Below are 10,822 nucleotides of genomic sequence, written 5' to 3' on the forward strand. Positions count from 1 at the left end.
TGAGCCATTCTACATGCCTGTTGTATAGAGGCGGGCTCGTGTGAACTTATATCTTCTTGGATTCTTTCCGGTAATCCTTTCACAAACGCGTCGATCTTCTCTTCCTCATCTTCGAATGCTCCCGGACACAATAGGCACAATTCTGTGAATCATCTTTCGTACGTGGTAATATCAAATCCTTGGGTTCGTAGCCCTCTAAGTTCTGTCTTGAGCTTATTGACCTCGGTTCTGGGACGGTACTTCTCGTTCATCAAGTGCTTGAATGCTGACCACGGTAGTGCGTACGCATCGTCTTGTCCCACTTGCTCTAGATAGGTATTCCACCATGTTAACGCAGAACCTGTGAAGGTATGCGTAGTGTACTTCACTTTGTCCTCTTCAGTACACTTACTTATGGCAAACACCGATTCGACCTTCTCGGTCCACCGTTTCAATCCGATCGGTCCTTCGGTTCCATCAAATTCCAAAGGTTTGCAGGCAGTGAATTCTTTGTGGGTGCATCCTACACGATTTCCTGTACTGCTAGATCCAAGGTTATTGTTGGTATATAGCGCAACCTGTACTGCGGCTATGTTTGAAGCTAGAAAAGTACGGAATTCCTCTTCATTCATATTCACGGTGTGTCGAGTAGTCGGTGCCATTTCCTTCAAAATAGTCAAATGGAACAAGTTAATCATACAGAATATTAAGAGTAGTTAATAGTATTTCGTAGCATAATATGAACTCATTTATAAAAGCTTTTTCTTCATATTAGCGTTTTATAAGTTTAAATTCGGGTAGTACCTACCCGTTAAGTTCATACTTAGTAGCTAATATACAATTCAACTACTACAATTCTATATGAAAAACTGATTATAATAATATTTCGCGTTCAAACTTTTATACAATATTTTACAAACTTACAATACCGCTTATTTTACATAAAGCATGAAATATAGCACACAATAACTTTGATACAAGATAGTTGTGAAGATAATTCTAGCTAGTACACAAGTCGTTCAGCAAAGGCAATAAAGACACGTAATTCATACGTCCAGAAACAAGTCATGCATTCTGGTTTTACTAGGACTACTTCCCATCCTTGGTCTTGTGGAACATAACCGTTATGGCCGTTGATAAGACAGCGTGTTGTAACGTCGTCAAAGGGACGAGGGTTACGTAATGACCAACAGTCCCGTAACAATCTAAAAACCTCATTTCTTACCCCAATTACCGACTCTGTCACTTGTGGGAACGTTTTGTTTAATAGTTGTAGCCCGATGTTCTTGTTCTCACTTTGGTGAGAAGCAAACATTACTAATCCGTAAGCATAACATGCTTCTTTATGTTGTATGTTAGCCTCTTTTTCTAAATCACGAAGTCCTATATTCGGATATATTGAGTCAAAATAATTTCTTAACCCGTTGCGTAAAATAGCATTTGGGTTCCCCGCAATATATGCGTCAAAGTAAACACATCGTAACTTATGGATTTCCCAATGTGATATCCCCCATCTTTCAAACGAAAGTCTCTTATAAACCAAGACATTCTTGGAACGTTCTTCGAATGTCTTACAAACTGATTTCGCCGTAAATAGTTGTGCCGAAGAATTCTGACCGACTCTAGACAAGATTTCATCAATCATGTCTCCGGGTAGGTCTCTTAAAATATTGGGTTGTCTATCCATTTTGAGTTTTTATACTGTAAAATAGACAAGAGTTAGATTCATAAAAAAAATACTTATTAATACAAGCAATTTTTACATATATCATAAAGCATAAGCACACTATATTACATATATTACACCACACGAATACAACTATCTTATTCCAACTCGCTCGTTTCTTCTTCTTCGGTTTTGGTTCGTTTTGCCAAGTTTCTAGGGATATATGATGTTCCCCTAATACGAGCTGTCATTTTCCACAACGGTTTAGAAAAACCTGGTGGTTTAGAGGTTCCCGGGTCATTGTTACAACTTAAGGACTTCGGGGGTTGACGATACATATAAAGTTCATCAGGGTTGGAATTAGATTTCTCTATTTTTATGCCCTTTCCCTTATTATTTTCTTTTGCCTTTTTAAATTCAGTTGGGGTAATTTCTATAACATCATCGGAATTCTCGTCAGAATCCGATTCATCGGAGAATTGGTAATCCTCCCAATATTTTGCTTCCTTGGCGGAAACACCATTGACCATAATTAACCTTGGTCAATTGGTTGAGGATTTTCTTTTACTTAACCGTTTTATTATTTCCCCCACCGGTTCTATTTCTTCATCCAGTTCCGATTCTTCTTCCGGTTCCGATTCTTCTTCCGGTTCCGACTCTTCTTCCGGTTCCTCTTCGGGAACTTGTGAATCAGTCCACGAATCATTCCAATTTACATTTGACTATTCATTATTATTAGGTGAGTCAATGGGACTTGTTCTAGAGGTAGACATCTATCACATAATATCAAACGCGTTAAGAGATTAATATATCACATAATATTCACATGTTAAAAATATATAGTTTCCAACAAAATTTGTTAAGCAATCATTTTTCAAGTAAACACGGTCGAAGTCCAGACTCACTAATGCATCCTAACAAACTCGATAAGACACACTAATGCAAAATTCTAGTTCTCTAAGACCAACACTCGGATACCAACTGAAATGTCCCGTTCTTATTGATTAAAAACGTTCCATATTAATTGATTTCGTTGCGAGGTTTTGACCTCTATATGAGACGTTTTTCAAAGACTGCATTCATTTTAAAACAAACCATAACCTTTATTTCATCAATAAAGGTTTAAAAAGCTTTACGTAGATTATCAAATAATGATAATCTAAAATATCCTGTTTACACACGACCATTACATAATGGTTTACAATACAAATATGTTACAACAAAATAAGTTTCTTGAATGCAGTTTTTACACAATATCATACAAGCATGGACTCCAAATCTCGTCCTTATTTAAGTATGCGACAGCGGAAGCTCTTAATAATCACCTGAGAATAAACATGCTTAAAACGTCAACAAAAATGTTGGTGAATTATAGGTTTAACCTATATATATCAAATCATAATAATAGACCACAAGATTTCATATTTCAATACACATCCCATACATAGAGATAAAAATCATTCATATGGTGAACACCTGGTAACCGACATTAACAAGATGAATATATAAGAATATCCCCATCATTCCGGGACACCCTTCGGATATGATATAAATTTCGAAGTACTAAAGCATCCGGTACTTTGGATGGGGTTTGTTAGGCCCAATAGATCTATCTTTAGGATTCGCGTCAATTAGGGTGTCTGTTCCCTAATTCTTAGATTACCAGACTTAATAAAAAGGGGCATATTCGATTTCGATAATTCAACCATAGAATGTAGTTTCACATACTTGTGTCTATTTTGTAAATCATTTATAAAACCTACATGTATTCTCATCCCAAAAATATTAGATTTTAAAAGTGGGACTATAACTCACTTTCACAGATTTTTACTTCGTCGGGAAGTAAGACTTGGCCACTGGTTGATTGATGAACCTATAACAATATATACATATATATCAAAGTATGTTCAAAATATATTTACAACACTTTTAATATATTTTGATGTTTTAAGTTTATTAAGTCAGCTGTCCTCGTTAGTAACCTACAACTAGTTGTCCACAGTTAGATGTACAGAAATAAATCGATAAATATTATCTTGAATCAATCCACGACCCAGTGTATACGTATCTCAGTATTGATCACAACTCAAACTATATATATTTTGGAATCAACCTCAACCCTGTATAGCTAACTCCAACATTCACATATAGAGTGTCTATGGTTGTTCCGAAATATATATAGATGTGTCGACATGATAGGTCGAAACATTGTATACGTGTCTATGGTATCTCAAGATTACATAATATACAATACAAGTTGATTAAGTTATGGTTGGAATAGATTTGTTACCAATTTTCACGTAGCTAAAATGAGAAAAATTATCCAATCTTGTTTTACCCATAACTTCTTCATTTTAAATCCGTTTTGAGTGAATCAAATTGATATGGTTTCATATTGAACTATATTTTATGAATCTAAACAGAAAAAGTATAGGTTTATAGTCGAAAAAATAAGTTACAAGTCATTTTTGTAAAGGTAGTCATTTCAGTCGAAAGAACGACGTCTAGATGACCATTTTAGAAAACATACTTCCACTTTGAGTTTAACCATAATTTTTGGATATAGTTTCATGTTCATAATAAAAATCATTTTCTCAGAATAACAACTTTTAAATCAAAGTTTATCATAGTTTTTAATTAACTAACCCAAAACAGCCCGCGGTGTTACTACGACGGCGTAAATCCGGTTTTACGGTGTTTTTCGTGTTTCCAGGTTTTAAATCATTAAGTTAGCATATCATATAGATATAGAACATGTGTTTAGTTGATTTTAAAAGTCAAGTTAGAAGGATTAACTTTTGTTTGCGAACAAGTTTAGAATTAACTAAACTATGTTCTAGTGATTACAAGTTTAAACCTTCGAATAAGATAGCTTTATATGTATGAATCGAATGATGTTATGAACATCATTACTACCTTAAGTTCCTTGGATAAACCTACTGGAAAATAGAAAAATGGATCTTTCTTCAACGGATTCTTGGATGGCTCGAAGTTCTTGAAGCAGAATCATGACACGAAAACAAGTTCAAGTAAGATCATCACTTGAAATAAGATTGTTATAGTTATAGAAATTGAACCAAAGTTTGAATATGATTATTACCTTGTATTAGAATGATAACCTACTGTAAGAAACAAAGATTTCTTGAGGTTGGATGATCACCTTACAAGATTGGAAGTGAGCTAGCAAACTTGAAAGTATTCTTGATTTTATGTAACTAGAACTTGTAGAATATATGAAGAACACTTAGAACTTGAAGATAGAACTTGAGAGAGATCAATTAGATGAAGAAAATTGAAGAATGAAAGTGTTTGTAGGTGTTTTTGGTCGTTGGTGTATGGATTAGATATAAAGGATATGTAATTTTGTTTTCATGTAAATAAGTCATGAATGATTACTCATATTTTTGTAATTTTATGAGATATTTCATGCTAGTTGCCAAATGATGGTTCCCACATGTGTTAGGTGACTCACATGGGCTGCTAAGAGCTGATCATTGGAGTGTATATACCAATAGTACATACATCTAAAAGCTGTGTATTGTACGAGTACGAATACGGGTGCATACGAGTAGAATTGTTGATGAAACTGAACGAGGATGTAATTGTAAGCATTTTTGTTAAGTAGAAGTATTTTGATAAGTGTATTGAAGTCTTTCAAAAGTGTATAAATACATATTAAAACACTACATGTATATACATTTTAACTGAGTCGTTAAGTCATAGTTAGTCGTTACATGTAAGTGTTGTTTTGAAACCTTTAGGTTAACGATCTTGTTAAATGTTGTTAACCCAATGTTTATAATATCAAATGAGATTTTAAATTATTATATTATCATGATATTATCATGTATGAATATATCTTAATATGATATATATACATTAAATGTCTTTACAACGATAATCGTTACATATATGTCTCGTTTAAAAATCATTAAGTTAGTAGTCTTGTTTTTACATATGTAGTTCATTGTTAATATACTTAATGATATGTTTACTTATCATAGTATCATGTTAACTATATATATATATATATATATCCATATATATGTCATCATATAGTTTTTACAAGTTTTAACGTTCGTGAATCACCGGTCAACTTGGGTGGTCAATTGTCTATATGAAACATATTTCAATTAATCAATTCTTAACAAGTTTGATTGCTTAACATGTTGGAAACACTTAATCATGTAAATAACAATTTCATTTAATATATATAAACATGGAAAAGTTCGGGTCACTACAACTTGATCATATACATGGCATTGTATATGTGTTTTTTATTTGCTAAAGGCTAAAAGCAGAATTATGCGGACTCTAAAGTTAAGATATGCAATATTCGCTGAAAATAAAGTGCAGCAGTTATGTTTCCGCGTTAATAAGGGACTGCGGTCTAATCCGCTGAGTTTCCGCGGATGGTTAGGTAATTCGTAGACCGCAGACATCTCGAATACTATAAATAGGGAGCTTGACCTCTCATTTATAGGTTCTGGATTCTCTGCCATTTTTGCCTAAGCCTTTGTGATTTCCACTTGTGACCTTGCCCAAGGGATTTTTACATCGCGCAAAGGTGAATTATGCTAATTAACAATCAAGACCGGGTCGGGGTGGTTGATCACTTGATAGTTAAAGTGAAAGACGATCATCGGGGCCCAAAATAATCATCAAACACTACATCCTCCATTATAATCTTATTGCACTCAATCCGTAATTAAGCAACATCATTAATTGGGGATTGATCATCAACAATACGAATATCATGGATTGGTTTCGCAATCTGAGAATTGTCCTCAAACTTGGGGATATGGCGTATGTGTTGGAAGACCCCATTCCCGATCAACCCGATGAGGATGATACGGAGGGCATGCTTATTGGGATAAGTATTGCACCGATTCGGTGCAAGTCGCTTGCCTTATGCTTGGGACTATGATACCCGAACTCCAAAAGGACTTCGAGCATCATAGTGCATATGACATGATCACATAATTGAAGGAGATGTTCCTTCAACAAGCTCGTATCGAGAGCTTCGAAACAGTTTAAGCGCTTCATGCATGTCGTATGGATGACTCCCAATCTGTTTCATCTTATGTCCTTAAGATGAAAAGCCTAATTGATCGAGCGAAGAGTCTTAATTGCAACGTGTCTAATGAATTAGCCACGGACCTTATCCTTAATTCTTGGTCAAAAAGGTTTGACACATTCGTAATGAATTACAACATGAATGGTTGGGATAAGAGCATTGGCGAATTACATGCCATGCTTAAGATGGCCGAAGCAAGCATGGGTAAAAGGGCTTCACCCGTGCTTATGATCAATGAAAGCGGGTTCAAAAACAGTAACACTTCTAAGCCAAAGGTGGCTAAGAGGAAAGGACCCGCCTACCAAGGCAAGGGAAAGTGAAAGGGGAAGATGGTTACTCAAACCAACAATAACAAGAAGCAAAAGGTTGCTGGTAAAGCAAACTCCAAAGAAGATCCGTGCTTTAGTTGCGGTGAGATGGGTGACTGGAAACGCAACTGCCCGATCTACCTAAAGGAGTTGAAATAAAAAAGGGATGCAGGGCAAACCTTAGGTAATGTATATATGGTATACATTGAGCTTAGTATTACTTCTTCTAATACATGGGTATTAGACACAGGATGTGGAACTCATATTTGCAATTCTTTGCAGGGGTTCAAAAGAAGTAAACAAGGAGTGGGAACAACAAGTCTCTTCATGGGAAATGGTGCAAAGGTGCACGTAGAAGCTCAAGGAGACTTTGTTTCAAAGCTACAAACTGGATTGGAGCTTGTTTTGAAAAATGTTTTGTATGCTCCTGATTTGACTCGAAACATTATTTCTATTTCCTGTTTAAGATAATGTGTGTAATGACCCGGAATTTTCTGACCAAATTATACTTATGAGATTAATATTTACATAAATTAAACCATACCAACATGATAAGCAATCCAAATTGTTGAGACTTGTGTTTTTGAAAAGAGTTTTACACAACGTTTGACCGTCCAATATGACCGATGATATCACGAACTATATAACATACGATAATTATACGTTTGTGTATATATATGTATTTATATATATTTAACATGATCTAAGGATGGTTTAACATCTCATTATGTACTAATGACAATGAGTTATAAGTATATTTTGAAACTACTAACTTAAGTTTTCAAAACGATAACTATACGTAACATTCTTTGATATATATACTTATAATCTATAATGCTTATACATGTATCGTATATATAATGTATTTAATCACTTTTTAAGGACTTAAATACATAAAACAATATAAGTATATTCACAAAAGATAGTTATATTTGAATTCTCGTTCCGTTTCCTCAAGATTTCTATACGTATATCTAGGGTATATATACCTATATCATACCAGCTTCTATACGTATTTACTATTGGTATATACACATCAAATCAACATCCTAATCAACATTATTACTGCCTTAGATATGAGGTAACTAGAATTTGTCAAGTAATATGAATTATTAGTAAGAAAACAAAATTAGGAATCCTTTTCTTTCTTTATAAACTAAAAACGTTTTTATAAATGAACACCATTTCTTCACTCCATTTTCTCATACCTACACCCTCATTTCTCTCTAAAAATACTCATAACTTCATACTTGATCATCTCCAAGCATTTTCCCCATCATTTAGCTTCAATTACAAGCCTTAAACACCATAAGAAAACTCTTTCAAGAACATATCAAAATAACCACCCATTTGAAGAAGTTTACTTCCAACCTTTTGATCTAACTCCACCACTCTTTGATTCCAAGATTATTTCTTATATTTTGCAGTAAGTTTGTCCAAATAAATTGAGGTAGTAACCTTGTTCATAATCTTATTCAATTCATATTCATATAGCTATCTTATTTTGTGGTATAAAATTTTAACAACAAGAACATAGTTTGAATGATTTCAAACTTGTTCACAAACTAAATAGATCCTTCTAACTTGACTTTTAAAACACTTCAAGACCTGTAATATATCATAATTATATGCTAACCTAACAAGATATAACTTGGTTTTACAAAGAACATCTTAAAAACTGAATCTACGTCGTCGGAGTGCAACCGGGGGCTGTTTTGGGTTGAAGAATTAAAAACCATCTTGAACTTTGAATTGGAAGTTCATGTTCTGGAAAAATGATATTTCTTATGAATATGTTAACACATAAAAATTTCATGGTTTAACTCAAAGTGTAAGTATTTTTAGAAAAATGATCATTAAATGTTGTTTTTATGATGGAAAATGATCACTTTCATAAGTTTCACCAAAGTTTGACCTATAACCTATGATTTCGAATACAAAATAAGGTATTTTCAGTTCATATTCTTGAAATTTGACTCGATCCAAGGAAGTGGCAAGTTGAGCCAACAAAAACGGAGTTGTAATGAAGAAACTACGACTAAAACAAGATTGGGTATCCGAAGCTAGTTTAGCTACGAAAATATTTGGAGAAAAAGTAAATTAATCATATCTTTTCTAATTAACATGATATTTTATATATAATTACTTATGATTTGATTTTATATATTTCAGGACCACCCGTAAACAACACGAGAAGATTAATCATAAGACCTCATGATTGTACGCAACACGTCATTTGACAACACGGTACTTTATGTACGCAACATGTCATTTGACAACATGGTACCATGGGTCGAGATTAATTCTGATCAATACGAATACGATGGGGTCTTTATTTATTTTATTTAAGCAACTAATTGTGGACCACTAACATCGGACTGCTAACTACGGACTAAGAAAATATTAAAAGTATTAAAAGTATATATATATGTAACGATTACTTAAAAAGAAAATATGTTGATATATTATATATATGGTTAGGTTCGTGATATCTATCGGAGACCAAGTCGAATTAAATACCTTCAAGGCAAAAGTGAGTTTCATTTGCTCCCTTTTTAATTGCTTTTGCAATATATATTTTTGGGCTGAGGATACATGCGCTGCTTTTATAAATGTTTACAAAATAGACACAAGTACTTAAAAATATATTCTACATTGAGTTATACCACTGGCATATTTCCCTGTAGCTTGGTAACTACTATTTACATGGGTATTGTAAACGCGAATCCTGTTGATAGATCTATCGGGCCTGACAACCCCAACCGGACTGGATGACCAGTATTCAACGGTTGCACAGTACTTCGTTTTGGTGACTACACTTGGTACGGTGTAGTGAGATTTCATAATAAAGGGAATATGCGATGTTGATTAAATGTTAAGTATGGTTACCAAGTGCTCAACCACTTAGAATGCTTTACATACACTTGCGAGTGTATTATGTTTATGATTATGAAATCTTGTGGTCTATTAACATATTGAAATGATTGTTATGATAAACCTATGAACTCACCAACCTTTTGGTTGACACTTTAAAGCATGTTTATTCTCAGGTACGAATTAAGTCTTCCGCTGTGCATTTGCTCAATATAAGGACATTACTTGGAGTCGATCATCGTAATGGGACCAAATGTTGATGACTTCGTCCATGTGGATTAGGACGGGTCCTTTCAGTTGGTATCATAGCGGTGGTCGTAGTGAACCAGGTCTTGCATTAGTGTGTCTAACTAGTAGTTGTTAGGATGCATTAATGAGTCTGGACTTCGACCGTGTCTACATGTCAAAAGTTTTGCTTATCATTTCTAGTCGGAAATCATCTGCTTATCATCCTTAGGAAATTACCTGCTTATCATTCATAAGTCTAAACATGTTTTACTGCATTTACTGCATTGATAGTGTATAGACGAATTCTTATCTTAGCATATCTGTTATTGCGAACTTTGACTGATACCTTTTCAAAGATTCTCCGTAATTTACGGGATTTTGGTATTATATATACATATGTAAATTATGTATTGAAGAGTACCAAATCTAACTCCTATAATCTATTCCATACCAAAAATTCATTTTCCCCATTATACAAGATGGATTCCGCATCTAGTTCGAATTCTTCAGATTCCGACAGTTATGCCGATATGGATTTCCATTCGGGCTCCGAAAACAGCGTCACCGGAACGGATCAACCAATTTCCCATCATCTATTCTGGATTAATTGGGGATGGGTTCGTAATATACTAAATCACTAGAGACAAGAAGAAGGTGATCCATTCCATCCACCAAATTACCCTCTTGGCG

This window comes from Rutidosis leptorrhynchoides, chromosome 1, assembly GCF_046630445.1.
Source record: "Rutidosis leptorrhynchoides isolate AG116_Rl617_1_P2 chromosome 1, CSIRO_AGI_Rlap_v1, whole genome shotgun sequence".
NCBI lineage: Eukaryota > Viridiplantae > Streptophyta > Magnoliopsida > Asterales > Asteraceae > Rutidosis > Rutidosis leptorrhynchoides.